This window comes from Pseudorca crassidens, chromosome 12 (genome assembly GCF_039906515.1).
Source record: "Pseudorca crassidens isolate mPseCra1 chromosome 12, mPseCra1.hap1, whole genome shotgun sequence".
NCBI classification, from domain to species: Eukaryota; Metazoa; Chordata; class Mammalia; order Artiodactyla; family Delphinidae; genus Pseudorca; species Pseudorca crassidens.
Window position 1 is genome coordinate 52,978,573 of NC_090307.1, and position 16,376 is coordinate 52,994,948.

At 40.8% G+C, this 16,376-nt stretch overlaps 1 long non-coding RNA gene across 6 annotated transcripts in view; it reads left to right on the forward strand.

Moving 5' to 3' along the window:
• LOC137203415 (uncharacterized) overlaps positions 1-16,376 on the forward strand; it is a 685,692-nt gene that overhangs the window by 614,084 nt on the left and 55,232 nt on the right. For all 6 annotated transcript variants that reach the window (XR_010933093.1, XR_010933088.1, XR_010933087.1 and 3 more), the window contains one exon: positions 5,676-5,798. This is a non-coding gene — a long non-coding RNA (uncharacterized lncRNA). The remainder of the gene's footprint in view (positions 1-5,675; positions 5,799-16,376) is intronic.

The window sequence follows — 16,376 nt, forward strand, 5'->3', positions numbered from 1 at the left end:
AAGGACGTCTTGCCATTTTCAACAACATGAACGGACCTTGAGGACATTATGCTAAGTGAGAGGAGTCAGACGGAGAAAGACAAATACTGCATGATCTCACTCATATGTGGAATCTAAAAAAGCCAAACTTGTAAAAACCAGAGAGTCAATGGTGGTACCAGGGGATGGAGGTGGGAGGATAGGACAGATGTTGTTTAAGGGAACGAACTTGCAACCTGTAGTAAATAAGCCCTAGAGATCTAATCTGCAGCATGGTGAGTACAGGCAATATCGTCGTACAATCAGCAAACTTGCTGAGACTAGAACAATTATTCCAACCACTAAAAAGAAATGACAATTATGTAACATGAGACAGGTGCTAATTATCACTACAGTGGCACTCATATTACAATATATAAAAGTATCAAATTAACATGTTGTATACATTAAATTTACATAATGGTATATGCCAAATGTATTTTAATGGAAAAAAAAAAAACTAAGAAGCACCATCAGTGGTGAAGAACTGATACGAGTAACTTACTATTATAGGAGATGCAGCCAGACAATTATTCTGTTTCTTTTTTTAAAGTGATGGACCCACTAAATTTACTTTGTGTCTCAATAAAGGTCATGAGGAGTGGTTTGAAAAAGAGTACATTAGGGCTTCCCTGGTGGCGGAGTGGTTGAGAGTCCGCCTGCCGATGCAGGGGGCATGGGTTCGTGCCCCGGTCTGGGAAGATCCCACATGCCGCAGAGCGGCTGGGCCCATGAGCCATGGCTGCTGAGCCTGCGCGTCCGGAGCCTGTGCTCCGCAACGGGAGAGGCCACAGCAGTGAGAGGCCCGCGTACCGCAAAAAAACACTTCGTTAGTTCATCTGCTTTTCCGAGCTTGACCCATAGATTGTAAAGTTCCCATTGATGCTTTTAGGGCTTCTCAGACCTTCCAACCACCCCCAATGGCAGTAGACAACCACCACTGTGCACCCCCGGTTGTCTGGGGTGTGAGAAGAAACCACTGAAAGCTTGAAACTTTGTTTGAAGTGTTTTGTTTTGTTTTGAAACTTTACGGAAATTTTACGTACAGATTTGATTTGTAATATCTGTTTGCTTTGGCATAAAAACATGTTTTTTATTGTGGAAATTTTCAAACACACAAAATAGATTAGTATGTTGAATCCCCTCTTATCATCACCCTGCTCTAAAAATTATCAATGTTCTGTCCTTCTCTTTCACCTTTCTGTGTCCTCCAACACACACAGATAGAGACAGACAGACACACACACACACACACACAAAGTTTTTGCTGGAGTTTTTTCAAAACAACTTCCAGACAGCACGTTATTTCACCTCAAAATTCTCTAATGGGTGAGGACTTTTTAAAAATTAAAGTTCAATATCATTACCACACCTAACAGAATTACCAATAACTCTTCAGTATCATCTCGTTCTCAGTCAGTCTTCAATTTTCCCTAGTTGTCTCAAAAAATGTCTTTTTATGACGGAATAGTCTGAATCGGATCATAAAAATGCCCACATATTGCATGTGGTTGACGGCTCCCTTTGTCTATTTTTAATGCTGTTTATTTGTGGTAGAAACTGAGTAATCTTTCCTAGACGTCTTCCTTAATTAGGTACTTGGCTAATTGTAACCCCTGGTGTCATTTAACATGTTCCTCTGTCCTCCACATTTTTAAAACCTGCTTGGTAGGGGACTGATTCACATCAGGTTTAACTTTTGGCAGGCAGTGCCAAATGCTAAAGCGTGCAGTCCTGTACTTTCATCCTCTCAGGGGTGCTTGCCCCACGCTGGGGGCTACTAAGATTGGCCAGTGGGTTGAGGGGGTGTCAGTCTGATCCATCAATTATAAAATTCCCGTCAACATCTTACCTGATAGTTTGGGGGCCACTGAGGTTTGTTGCCTGGAGCCGTAATTTCACCAGGGTAACAAATGGTGATTTGCTAATTCTGTCATTTCTTCCACCTTTATTAGCTATAATATAAAAAATAACTTTCCCTCATCAGCTATTTGCCTACCCTGAAATACCCTAAGAGTAAAATAAGATAAATGCTTTATTCTTTCCCTTTATTAAGCAATTTTCAAAATGAGTAGTTACCCTTACAAGATTGTTTACAGCCCCATTTTACAGAAAAGGAAACTGAGTCAGCGAGAGGTTAAATGACATTCCCAAGATCACACAGCTAGTAGAGGACAGAGCAGCAATTCAGATTTTAGTCAGACAGACTGCAGAGTCCCTTTAACTCTCTTGACTTTCCACTTCATATTTATAAAAATGTTAAAATGTTAGTACAATAGATTCATAAGTAGGAATTACTTTCTTGCTTAAGAAAACTTATCCTTATTGACTTAGATACCCCTCCACAATGAGATATCACCTTACACTTGTCAGGATGGCTATTATCAAAAACAAAGACAAAAAGCAAAAAACAAACAAACAAACAAAAACAAAAGACAAGTATTGGCAAAGACTTGAAGAAACTGAAACCCTTGAACACTGTTGGCAGAAATTTTAAATGGTGTAGTCTGTATGGAAAATAATATGGAGGTTCCTCAAAAAATTAAAAATGAAACTACCATATGATCCAGCAATCCCACTTCTGGGTGTTTATCCAAAGAATTGAAATCAGAATCTCAAAGAGATATTAATCTTCCCATGTTCATTGTAGCACTATTCATGGTAGCTAAGATGTGGAAACAACGTAACTGGCCATCAGTGGATAGATAAAGAAAATGTGGTATATACACACCATGGGATTTTACTTAGCTTTAAAAAAGAAGGAACTCCTAGAATATATGACAACATGCATGAACTTTGATAACACTATTAAGTGAAATAAGTCAGTCACAGAGGACACATACTGCATGATTCCACTCAGATGAAGTATTTAAAATAGTCAAACTCATTGAAGCAAAGAATAGAATCATGGTTACCAGGGGCTGTGGAGAAGGGGAGATGGGAAGCTGCTAATCAGCAGGTATAAAATGTCAGTCATGAAAGAGAAATAATTTCTAGAGATCTGCTGTATAACACTGTGCCTGTAGATAACAATATTGTACACTTCAAAATCTGATAAGAGGGTATATCTGATGCTGAGTGTTCTTACTGCAATAACACTTAAAAGAAAAGAGAAAAAGAGAAATAAATTTCCCTGTCATTTGGAGAGAAAGAAACCTGAATGGAAGACTAAATATAAAGAACGATTTTCTTCTCCATCAAACTTTGGAAAAGTATCAAGTGCATAGTTACTACTATTAACAAAATATCTGTGCAAATGACCCTGAAGAACGTTTCACTAACGTTTAGCTTACGAACTGTAAGCTCGCGGCTTTTTCAGATGACTTCTAATTAACTAGTATCACTCACATCAGCAAAAGGCTTCCTCCAAACTTCCACATAACAAAGAATTGTCTAGAGAAGTAGCTAGTCAGAAGGATGGGGATGGGGGTTATCACCTGAAATATGGATATTCGATGGTGAAATAGACATTAGAAAATGAGATGCTGAAAATGCTCGTGTGGCTGAGTATTCACAAAGTGAAGAGGTTGACGAGGAAGCAGTTTGGAAAGCTGCAGGTTATAGAGCCCAAGGAACGAAAGCAACAATACTCATTTAAAATACAAAAATAGGGCTTCCCTGGTGGCGCAGTGGTTCAGAGTCCGCCTGCCGATGCAGGGGACACGGGTTCGTGCCCCGGTCCGGGAGGATCCCACATGCCGCTGAGCAGCTAGGCCCGTGAGCCATGGCCGTTGAGCCTGCATGTCCGGAGCCTGTGCTCCACAACGGGAGAGGCCATAGCAGTGAGAGGCCTGCGTACCGCAAACAAACAAACAAAAAAAAATACAAAAATATTGCTAGATGCAAAAAAACTTCTGCAACTCCATTCCTTTCTGCCTTTCGTGGTTTATTTCTTGGTACTCCCTTGTGGACGCCGCCCTTTGCCTGCGGAAGGACTCTGCTTTCACTACAGCATAAGCTCCGTGGGGCAGAGATATGGGTCTATGCTGTTCACCACTGTCGCCCCGGTACTAAAACAGTGTCTGGCACACAGTAGGCACTCAGGATATTTTTCTTGAACAAATCTATAACCTTTCCTATGAAAGCCCTATAGTTTCAAGGTCAAACTCAACTCAAGCCCATTTCTTTCAAGAAACTGTAATTCCTCCATCTGATAACATTATTAATTGCTCTATTACATCAATACTTTGTACCTTGTTCTAGTTTTTCTTTAATTCATAGATTTCTTTGCCACTGGATAATTAGTCCCTGCTAGTTTTTCCAAAGATATAATCCAAGGATGTGTTGCATCAATTCCACTCATGGTGCTTAATTTTAACAGTTGTATGCTAGGCTTTGCCCCAGACCTACAAAATCAGAATTTCTGGAGGTGGAACCCAGGAATCAGCACACCTTACCATTTTCCCAGAGGAGTCAGGTGCACACTGAGGTCTGCAAAGCCACCAAGGAGGCCTCTTTCATCTTTCTGCTTCCATTGTGCTGACACAGAGCTTGAGCTGCGCAATCAATGTTTATTCCGTTGAATTGAATTGAACTAAGTGTTGGCCATAGTGATGCTGCAACTAATTTTCTTGTTAATTTTGAAATGCAGCCGCCTTCCCAGAGGAAACAATACATGGAGTTAAAATTACCTGAGTTTCTCTATAGGACAACAGAAGACAAATTTAAAAACAAACAAAATTCTGATTTTTGTGTAAATTTCAGGAATGTAAGCACACACAGAGAAAACTAACTACACAATACACAACACCTGTGTACATCTTTTTTTTTTTTTTTTTTTTTTGGTACGCAGGCCTCTCACTGTTGTGGCCTCTCCCGTTGCGGAGCACAGGCTCCGGACGCGCAGGCTCAGCGGCCATGGCTCACGGGCCCAGCCGCTCCGCGGCATGTGGGATCTTCCTGGACCGGGGCACGAACCTGTGTCCCCTGCATCGGCAGGCGGACTCTCAACCACAGCGCCACCAGGAAAGCCCCTGTGTACATCTTAATGAACATTTGCAAACGGAGCACAAGCATGCAACTAGTACCCAGATCAGAAATAGAGCAGGACTCGTATCACAGAAGCCCCTTCCTTCCTGCCTCTTCCTGTCACTACAGTCCTTTGAGGGCAGCCACCAGCCTGACTGCTAACGCCGTAGATTTGTTTTAGTGTTTGTTTGCTTACATATTTTAAATCAATCAATCTATCTACCTATCATCTATCTATCCATCTATCTCCATGTTGTCACATTCATTTGTTCTCACTGCTGTATAATGTTCCATCACATGAACATAGTACAGTTTGCTTATCCTCTCTACATAGATGGATATTTGAGTTGTTTTCAGTTTGAGGCTATTATAAATAGTGCTGCTATGAATATTTTTGTATATGTCTCTTCGTGAACACATGTAGCTCTTTCTGTCGGGTATATACCTAAGAGAGAAATTGCTGAGTCATTGGGTATCTACATGTCTGTCCAGCTTGAATAAATACTGGCCAAATTTTTCATGCCTGTCTGTATTCATGCCATCATATTGCCCTCCCACACTGATGCTGGGCTTGGCCACGTGACTTGCTTTGGACAATGGGACAGCAGAAAACTCAATGTAAATACAACTCACAAAAGTACTTACCGTTTTTGGCTTTCTCTCTTGCTTCTTTGTGGTCACATGTCCAGGCTAGCCTGTTGGAGGATGTGAGAGACATGGGGAGGAGAGCAGAGTCATCCTGGATGAGGCCATCCTACTAGCCAGCCCCCAGCCATCCTGCCAGCTGACCACAAGTGTGTGAACAAGCCCAGGTGAGAGGAACTGAGCTTAACCCACATCAGCAGAGCTGCTCACTTGACCCGTAGATTTGTATGAAATAAGAAATAATTGTTTTTCTAAATCACTAAGCTTCAGTGTAGTTTGTTACACATCAATAGCTAACTGCCACACTGCTAAACAGATGTCTAAAGAGTTGTGCCACTGACACTTCACCTAATGTCTGAAGATCTGAAGTTCCACATCCTCATCAATATTTGGCATAGATTAAAATATATGCAATTGTTGATATTTGACTATTTCTGACCTGCAAAAATTGCAATTTCATACAGTTCAACCTAATATATTTTTTCATTTTAATTCTTCTTGGGAATGTATAATCATATAAAATTGTGGATTTAATTTCCATTTTCCTAATAACTAATGAGGCTGTGTACCCTTTCATATGTTATTTAGCTAGTGGTATATCCTCTTTTGTGAAGTACGTGTTCAACGTTTTAATCCATTTGCCTATTGGATTAGCTGCCTTTTGGCCATTATCTTAGGAATACACACACAGACACCCCCCCCACACACAGGCAATGAGCCCTTTGTCAGGTATATGTATTGGAGGTATCTTCTCTTACTCTGTGATTTCCCTTTTTACTTTCTTAATGGTACCCCTTGGTGAACAGGATTCCTTAATTTTAATGTAATGCAATTTGCCCGTTTTTTAAATATAAATTTATTTATTTTTGTTTATGATTTTTGGCTGTGTTGGGTCTTCGTTGCTGCACGCAAACTTTCTCTAGTTGCGGCAAGCAGGGGCTACTCTTCGTTTGCTGTGCGCAGTCTTATTGCGGTGTCTTCTCTTGCTGCGGAGCATGGGCTCTAGAGCACACAGGCTTCAGTACATGCAGTGCATGGGCTCAGTAGTTGTGGCTTGCGAGCTCTAGAGCGCAGGCTCAGTAGTTGTGACGCACGGGCTTAGTTGCTCCGTGGCATGTGGCATCTTCCCTGACCAGGGCTCGAACCCATGTCCCCTGCATTGGCAGACAGATTCTTAACCACTGTGTGACCAGGGAAGCCCCAATTTGCCCATTTTTAACCTTCATTCTTGTAAGCGCTTCTTTGCCAACCCCAAGGTTATGAAGATATTCTCCCATGTTTTCTTCTAAAAGCCTTGTTGTTTTGCCTTTCATATTTAGAATTCTGATCCACCTGGAATTGATTTTTCTAAGTATGGTATGGGGGGAGGGGTCAAGATTCACCTTTTTCCCAGATGGGGATCTGTTGACCAATAAACGTCCATGGACATTTATTATAAAGGTGCTGAGTTATAGCGTTTGGCTTTCACATCTTTCATAGGGAGGCAGCACAGGTCATAGGAAGAGCTCCCACTGGAGCTAGTCCCAACCCTGCCACAAGCTCCCTGGCTCTGTGACCTTGTGCAGGTCACAAGAGCTGTGTCTGTTGGCTCGTATGTAAAATAAGGGGTTAGATTAGATAATCTCCGTCATTCCTTTCAGAAGGCAGAGGTGACATAATACTCCAACTATGTCTGGCATTGTTAGTTCTGGAAACTCAGGGAACATATTTAACATGTCTGAGTCCCAATTTCCTTACCTATAAGATGGGAACAATCATACCTTATGCAGGGCTGTTGTGAGACTAAGGAAAAACATACATGAAGTTCTGTACTTGGCATGTTATATTGTTCAACAAAAGGTACCACCCCTGTTGTTAATAGCCATGCTGGTCACAGCAAACACAATTGCCTTTATTTAAATTCAGTAAAAATAGAGTTGGTACCTCTACACTGGCCATAGAAGTTTGCACACAAGTTTGCTTGGTAGGAAAGTTAACTTGCCCTGTGATGAGAATCTTAATTTTGCCTAATTCTCTTCATTCCTAAGAGACGTTATTTAGTAAAGAAAGCAAGGGGGAAGAAAAGTCACACCGATATAAAAATCAGCTTTCTTAAAGTTGCTTCCCATTATCCTTGAACTCAAAAAAGTTTATCTTAAACATTCGTAGAGTCCAGGACAGGAGAGAATGCCACAGCGATACTTATCCACCATGAATTATGAAGTCTTTAGTCATTAAATTTCTGCAAAGGGACTGATTCCGACTCTCCGCCTACCCCATCGCTCCCTCACTCTCAGCTCACTCTGTTTTGCTTCATAGTAATTACCGCTACCTGACATATTGCCCTGCCTTTTTGTTAATCATCTGTCGCCCTCAGCTCCGTGGGAGCAAGAGCGTTGCTTAATTTATCCTGTAGTTTCAGCACCTAGCAGAGCACCTGGCACACAGCAGACGTTCGGTAAATATTGTTGAATAAATGAATGAAGGCAAAATAAGAATCACATAGAACATGGATCAAAAGTAGTAACAATTTTCAATTAGGTCCATGTTGTATTTAATCTGATATAGAAATCAATAATGTATTCTGACTGCAATTCCTCTATCAACCCCAAACTCTAACTAATTATTGTAGATGTTCAGTAATAACATTACCACAAAAATATTAGCCCTGTTAATAATCAACACATTTTTCTCAAGTGCATCTTCACCTTTGGGGTCTCTGAGGAGGAAACTGATATTTCACACACACATATGTTGTAATGGGTTCGGATTATTTTTTTTAAGAGGAACCATCTAATAAATATGGTTACTGAAAATTATTCAAAAATTTATTTTTCTTTTCTCTAAATAAAAGCAGACGTGGGAATCATGTTTTTACTATAAACAGATATGAAGTTTTACATGTTGAGTGGTAGAAGTTTGGTCAGTTTTTCCTTTACCAAAATAAATTGTTAATTAAGATAGACAAAAACCAGGAAACATCGAAGTTAGTCATTTAATTTCCTTACTTATTCAGAACTGCCTAGAGTCATTTCCTGCAGGAATTTCACGTCTTCACATGGAAGTGTTTCAGCAGCTGGTAACGAAGTCATCAACTCAGGCAGTGGGTGATACTCCAGGGTCTGGTTACGAATCAGATGTTTGGGTTTTTTGTTGATATTTTTGATTTGTGAAGGAGCCACATCACCTTTAGAAAGAAATCTAAATACCTTCTAGAATGCTGTTTCTGCATTGGTCTGAAGAAGCAATTGGGTCTAGTGGGAGAAACTGCAAACAAGGAAATCTGATTTCTAGATTTGTCTCAGCCACTAATTAGTTGTATGACCTTAGCTTTCACCTCCTGTACCCTAATAGCCTCATCTACGTGAGGGTTGTAACACTCAAATTTACACTACCAAGTTGTTTTTAAGATGGAAGGCATACTAGCCAAACTCTGAATGTAGCTATTTTTGTTGATGTGTGTGACTCCAGTATATGCCATAAAGCTTGTAATATTCTTAAGGATAAAGCCCTTGTCTTATACTTCATTGGATCCAGCCATGGCCAGTGCAATGTGCTGGGAGGATAGCAGATGACTTATAAATCAGAGAAATCAACGTCTTTTGCAGTATTATAAGGAAATGATCGCTATTCCTTACAGGTCTGAAATGTACAAGCTTTTTTCTCATTCCTAAGTTGGCTATTTGGGAAACAGAAACCAGTCAGCTACCCATGCTATTATTTTTTTTTTTTTAAGCATAACAAGAGATTGGAGCACATCTACAGTACTATGTCACTGTAGTTGGGGTGAGTGGGGGGCTGGGGGTTGGGACTAAAGGTATACAGTACTCTTTTCGTGTCCAAATGTTTTCCCAACAGAACCAGTCAACTGAACAAGGAAGGATACCAGTAATAAGTCATATTTTAAGAGATTCTTTTGTTTAGTTTGGCAAATCAGAAGAAATAAAGCAGTCTGCATATTTCCCAAATTGAGTGAGAACATACTGAATTTTGGCAAACTTGAATCAATAAGCTGGAAGGAAAATTCAAACTCTAATTTCAGGAGAACTTGGCTTCTGCAGGTTAAACCATGCAGTCGTGGGTGTTCTCCGACTCGTGGGAGAGCTCGGTGCTCAGCTTGCACTTGCACTGAAGCTGAGTGTTGGGAGAGTCAATTAACTTCTGAATGAAGACATTGTTTGGACAGTATAGTAGGAGAGAAGATGGAACACGTATTATCCAACTCTTTTGACTATATTACGTTTATTGAGAATAAGTTACACATTTCTATCAGTAAAGCACCTCATTCATTGTGGATACGAAGCTGAATTCTTTCATATTTTACCTAGCTATCACTGCTCCTATCCTTAGTGGTTCAAAAAACTCTACAGGCATGATTGCTGAGCATATGATGAATTGTGGGCATATGGGAATATCAAACATTGGAGTGTGTTGATTCTGCACAACACTTATTTTAAGTTTGTGTTCATTTTAATGATACACTAAACAAATTATTATGAGTATTGTGTTCAGGTTCTGCCATCAGACTTTATAGGTTTTAATTCTTCATGAGTAGCATGGATTTGAGAATGCTATTGGATTTCTTTGAGCCTCTGTTTCCCCCATCAATAAGATAGTGATAATAATTGCTTCTTTCTCAGGGGGTTAATGTAAGAAATAAATGAGTTAATCTAGATATACTTTATCACAAAGAAGATAGCCTGTAAATATTAGCTAGTAATATTACAATCATCATCATCATCTGGACGGTCACCTTATAACAAAGTACTGCCACAAGATTTCACAGTATCTGTGTTCAAGCCCATGTTGATGCCAAGAAGTACATTCATTGTCATAGGTAAATGAGAAAAGAAGAGAGGTTAGAATTAACACCTAAATGATATATCTGTGCCAAAGGAAGTTCAAATGACATGGTGGTTCAAATAGAGAAAACGGATGGGGAAATGGCACGGCCATGCAGCAAACCTCTGTACCTGCGCCCCGAATCAGAGAGAGCCTGCGTGAGGGCAGCCAGTACCGTATTCGTGCTATGAACAGTGATTCAATTTCACCAAAACAGTATCATCTGTCCCATTAAACTAATGTTAATTTGACTATATTGGGTTTGTTTTCCTTTCATTGTAAACTTTCAGTTTCGTGGCTGTATTAGAGACGTAAACATAAGGAGTTTATGCTTTGTTTTATACTTAAACATATTTAATACTTTAAAATTTTAAGCCAACGCTAGAGGTGCACGAATTTCTTTTCCTTTGAGGGATCTCTACATTATTCAATTTTGAGAAACACTGATGTTTGGTAGAGTGAGGCTGTAAATAATGTTGGGGGCAATGCCCAATTACATGATTCACATATATTTGCAAAAGCTCACTGTGTACAGGGCATTTGCTGGCCACAAACAGTGATAAAATGCAAACTGTGTTTGTTTAGTTTGGAAAGATAGGAAGGGTATGTATGCGTGCATGAAAGAGAGAGAGAAGGAAGCCACAAACAATGCAGGGTGACACTAAGTATCACGTAAGCAGCATAGAAAATATCATAAGAATTCAAGAGAGGCCCTGGTTGCAGACGGCTGAGATGACCGGGTATGGTTCTGTGGGGACGTGAGATTTGAGCAACTCCTTAAGTAAAGATGGTGGAAGGCATTCCAGTTTTAGGAAATGGATATCTGGAAGTAAGGAACAGTGTAGGCAAAAGAGGCAGTGGTGTTAGTTATATTCAGTTGCTTACTGCCCGATTTAGAGCAAAATATTAAAATAAAACTTTCCCGGTAAAAGCAACATATTATATATAGACAGTTTCAAGTGACCCAAGAGAAGAGTAGGTGTCTGCGCACTAGTCTGGTCAGAAGTTCACATGTTGCTGTCACAGCTGCTGTGAAGTAGAATCTCTGTGACCTGCCACTCCTGGAAACTTCTGAGCAGCTAAGAATCATGGGATTTTCTCACTTTGATTTGTGAACTTTGCCCCGAACTGGCAATGCAGTGATATAACTGACCTTTTAAATGAGTTCTCAAATGCCAGTATTTTATAAATTAAGCAGAGGGCTTTTGTCCCTGAAAAGGAATTAGGGATTCTTTGTCTCAGATAAATACAAAAATAGGTAAATTTTTATCTGTGCTTAATATTTCTCTCCACATATTTTTCTTATATCTGTGGTGCCTACCATTGCTTATCTGCTGGCAAATTCCAGCAGATAACAAGTTAATGATCAATTAGCAAACAAATACTAGTGGAAACCCATGAAATGCCAATTACATTGACCTGATATGTGTGTTTGCATGTTCATGCTAATAATTTCATAATATGGTCATATTTCTTGTAATTGTTTTTGATTTATGTTTGGAATTAAATAGATCCAAATTATGTGATGCTCTGCAGTGAGTGTGGTGTTCTCCGCAAAGAGTACCATGATTTCCAGAAGCTCCTTCACTTATATTTTAAGAACTGGAGCCTAAGAGAGAAGCTACCTCAACTTTAAATAGAGAGGTAAACTTAGTGTCGTGGGTGACTTTACCATGCTGGAACATAAGCCATGCCCTCTATCAGGTCATGGAGAAGGCGCTGGTGAAGCAGATCGCCAGACTGGTGTCCAGTTGCCCACAGAGGTACACTGACTGTCTTTCTTCTCTTCCTGGACTCCCTCACCACACTTCCTGGGATCACCTGAATAAACACCCTGCACACACATCCTTATCTCAGGCTCTGCTTTTGAGGAATTCAAGATACCAGTTTCCCTAACAAATATTTCATTGATCCCTACAGTCGTGCAAGGGAAAATAATAATTTTAAATATGCCTGTTAAAATACTAATAGACGTCGTTATTCCGTGTTTCCTACGTGCCAAGCATTGTATTGAAAGCTCTCCTTACAGTAACCTACTGAATACGCACAGTAATCATGTGAACTACATATTATTCATATTTTTTAATAATAAAACTAAAGCTTCAGAGGGTTAGATCACTTGCTCAAGGTTACTAGTAAATGACAGATTTGGGATTCAAACCCAAATCCTTTGTGCTTTTTTCTATAAGCTCATACAGAAGTATGATTTAGTCATTTATATCTTTATTTCACTCATAATTTTAACAAAACTACCAGCCCGCAAGAAACATCTCTGTAACAAATATAAACTTAATAAGAGGGAGGAAGGACCCTATATGACGCCTTGCATCCTCCCGATAAGCTACTGTCAAGGTGGATCCTTTCAGTTTCAGAGGAGACAAAAGTAGAGCCGTTAGGCAATTTTTAAAAATCAAAATTAAGCTGATACAGGTTTTATTTTTATCCTGGGCATCTCAATTCTTTACTTCGGTTCATAAAGATTCGTCATTAAAGGATTTGCTTTCTTAAGTAGGCAAGTTTCTAGATGGGTATTGGTCTAGAATCCAAGACCCTTCTCCTGTGGTTCAGCCACCCTCCCCCCAAAGTGGCTGTGCTGACGGCCACTTTGGACCCCAATGGAGGAGTCCAGAGGCCCCGTGCCCGCCCCACGCCGCCCACTCTTCGGAGCTCACGTGACCTCGGTGCACCAGCTGCCTTCGTTTCCTCATCTGTAAAAAGCAGAGTTTCTTTCACCTCTAATCTTGCTAAAATTCTCTAGAGATTGCCTGAAGGGATTTTTCCCCCATTTCCTTATTTCACAAGTAAGACAGGAACACATTTTTGTTTGAAACGATACACAAGTGTACAGAATAAGGTGTGACAAGGTCCCACGCCACCCACCCTGGCACCTTTTCCTCTCCCTTCCATGGAAGTTTCCACTGTTACCAGTTTAATGTATATCATTCCAGCCCTTTTCTCATGCAAGAAACCTTTGTGTCTTGGTGGCGGGCTCTCATGGAGCCCTCAGGATTTACCAGGTTCCAGAGTGTGGAATTATCTTCTGTGTGTTTGGGGGAAATGGAGCTTGTGGCAAAAGAGAAAGTGAGTTACTAATTGGATTTATGGCCATTACTCCCAGGGCAGCCCTCTGCCCTCGGTAATCTCAAGAGCGGTTCAGATAGAAATCTCTCTCTGCAAAAGATCCAGGAGACTCTGTAAGGAGAAAGCTGGCACGTCTCCTGCTCACCCAATAAAAAGTCAGATAGTTATTAAACTGTCCCTGAAGCTACTGTGATTTACATTCATTTTAATGGTTCTCTTTGTAGAGCAGTCCCTTTAATGGGGGTACCCGCCGGTTCCTATTGGTTGCATTTAAAATAAATATTACACCATCTCCAGCTGTCCAGCTCTCCTTTCATGCTTTGACCTGCCACATAAAGTACAGTGACTTGATATTTCCCCCTGAGAAACTCCCACATGTTCAAGGATGCCCCCCCAGCACATTATTTGTGTAGCAGAGAGGTAGAAGCGGTCCAGGTCTACCCATCATTAGGGAAATGTAGACGTGTACTGTGAAATACAATGTCACGCTCAGAAGTGAGGAGCCGGATGGATAGAAAGCATTTATGGAGAACTTATAATCATTGAGAACAAAGAAAGAAATAGTGAAATGCTATGTATACAATTTAACATGCACCCCTATGTAAGACAATGCTATATGTATGTTCAAGAATATATGTACATATACACACACACTCAAGAACATGTAGTGAACAGAGTAGGGTGGTGCCTCCAGGGGAGAAAGAAATGGCGATGGGAGATGAAAGAGAAAAATTTAAAACTACAACAGACACAGCTCTTAAAAGGAATGATGAATTAGGATGATGCTAAAACTTAATGCTCTGCCCCTGATAGGTAGTAAACAAATAAATGACAAATGAATAAAAGCACAAATCACCTGTCTTTTACTTTCCTTTAAATTAAATTTTATTCCCAGCAAGCATTCATAGACCTCCTTCTAGGTATGTGACATGATCTGAGTTCTGCTCTGTGATCATGGACAAGTTGCTACACCTCTCTGAACCTCAGTTTCTCTAATGGTGAAAATAACAAAAAGGAAAGGAAAGGGAAAATGAGCAATAGTACTACATAAGTTAAAAACATTGTAAGTTTTGTTGAGAAGATATGGTTTATAAGATTGACACAAGGTAACATCTGAACATGGCAGGCCCTGGCGAGTTCCAAGCACCATGATTTCATCCATGGAGAAAGGGACCATAGTGAAGTCGTGAAAAGCTCTTGGACATCTGTTCCTAACTTATCTCCAGGGCTACAAGAGGCAAACGCCTATGTCTGCTGTATGATGTTCAACTGTTGATCTGTTCCTGAGTGAGAGGGCAGTCTGGCCACAACGTGTCACCCCACTGTTACCAGAATTAATTTGGCATAACTGGCCTTACTGCCCACTCCTCCTCCACTGCAAAGGTATGGGCCTGGTCAAAAATGAACCCGTCCAATCCGAGGCGGTGCCGTTCTTCAGACTGTCAGGTGCACCCTCCTAAGCTCTGAGGTCCGAGGTCAATACCCAAATAGAAGGCCACACTGCACCCCCAAGGCTGCCAACCCCAGGCCTGCGCTCTCTTTACCTGCCCCAATCCAAAAGAAGCCCTTAAAGTCCCACTCCACGTGCTAGAGAGGAAAGCAATGTGCCTCCACCTCTCCTTCTCAAACAGAATGCACGGGCCATGAGGGCCTGAGAGAATACACCCTCCCATGTGCTGAGCTGTCAAGGTTTCCGCTGCAAACAAACACCAACAACCAGGAAAACTAGCAAAGCAGAAACCGGACCGAACAGGAACGTGGCTCAGTCTCCTGGTCACTCTGTGCAGACGATGATCCAGCTGGGTCTGGGCCTGGGCTCGTCGTCTAAGGGGCAGCAGAGGATGCCTGGAAGCACCTCGGGGAAGGAGTACCTCCGGGCAGGATGGGAATCAGCACACCCTGGAGCTGTGACAGGGAGTCTCCAGAAAGCTGTTGGCTGCATCCAAAGATGTCATCAGAGTAAGAACAGGAAGCACTGAAATTATCTCCAGCCTCAAGGTTAACTTGTGCTGGTGGCTTTTAGGAATTCTCTTGGGTTCCGCTTTAAGTCAAATAAAACTGCAATGGAAAAACAGAGAAGACAGGAGCAAGAGAACTCAATTTTCTTTCCTCCTTTAGAAGTGTGGCAATCCCAGAGCTTCAGCTGACCACAGAGAAGTAGCCTCTACTGACGAGTGGGCTAAGTTAGACTCTGTCAGTGTGTCCCTGCAGCCGCCCCTAATCAGAGTATATTCAGAGGCAGCAAAATAGGGGAATCTTTCAAGCTGAGATCGAATCTTCTGGAGATTTTCTAAATCCAGCTCCAATTTCCTTAGGATTTGGACATCTTACATCCTGCCTCTGGCATTATACTGTCACCTTAAATTTTTATGTTGTTGTGAATTTGGGGATTTTTTTTGAATTTTCATGGATGTCCGGAATATGAAAATAAAAGGATTCTACAAGATCTTCAGAAAGAAGCATACTAGAAAGCCAACCGATGTTGGAAAAGAAAGGTTGAAGACCTCACGTAAAGACATTAAGACCTTCTATAAAGTTTATTAAAATATGTGGTACTGATTGAGCAAAGGACAGTCAATTCAGTGGCATAGATAGCTCAACCAGAAACATTCTCAAAGATATTTAGTAGCTTAGTGTGTGGAAAAATTTGCAACTCAACTCAATGGTGAGAGGCTGGATCATTCCAAAAACGGCGTTGAGCATCACTTGCAAAGACATCAATTTTGCAAATGGATTACCATATGCAAAAATATGATACATCTCTTCCACCCTATATCAAATTAATTCCAGGTGGACTAATAAGTTAAATGTTTGCAAAAGAAATCCTCAGATTTCTGGAATAA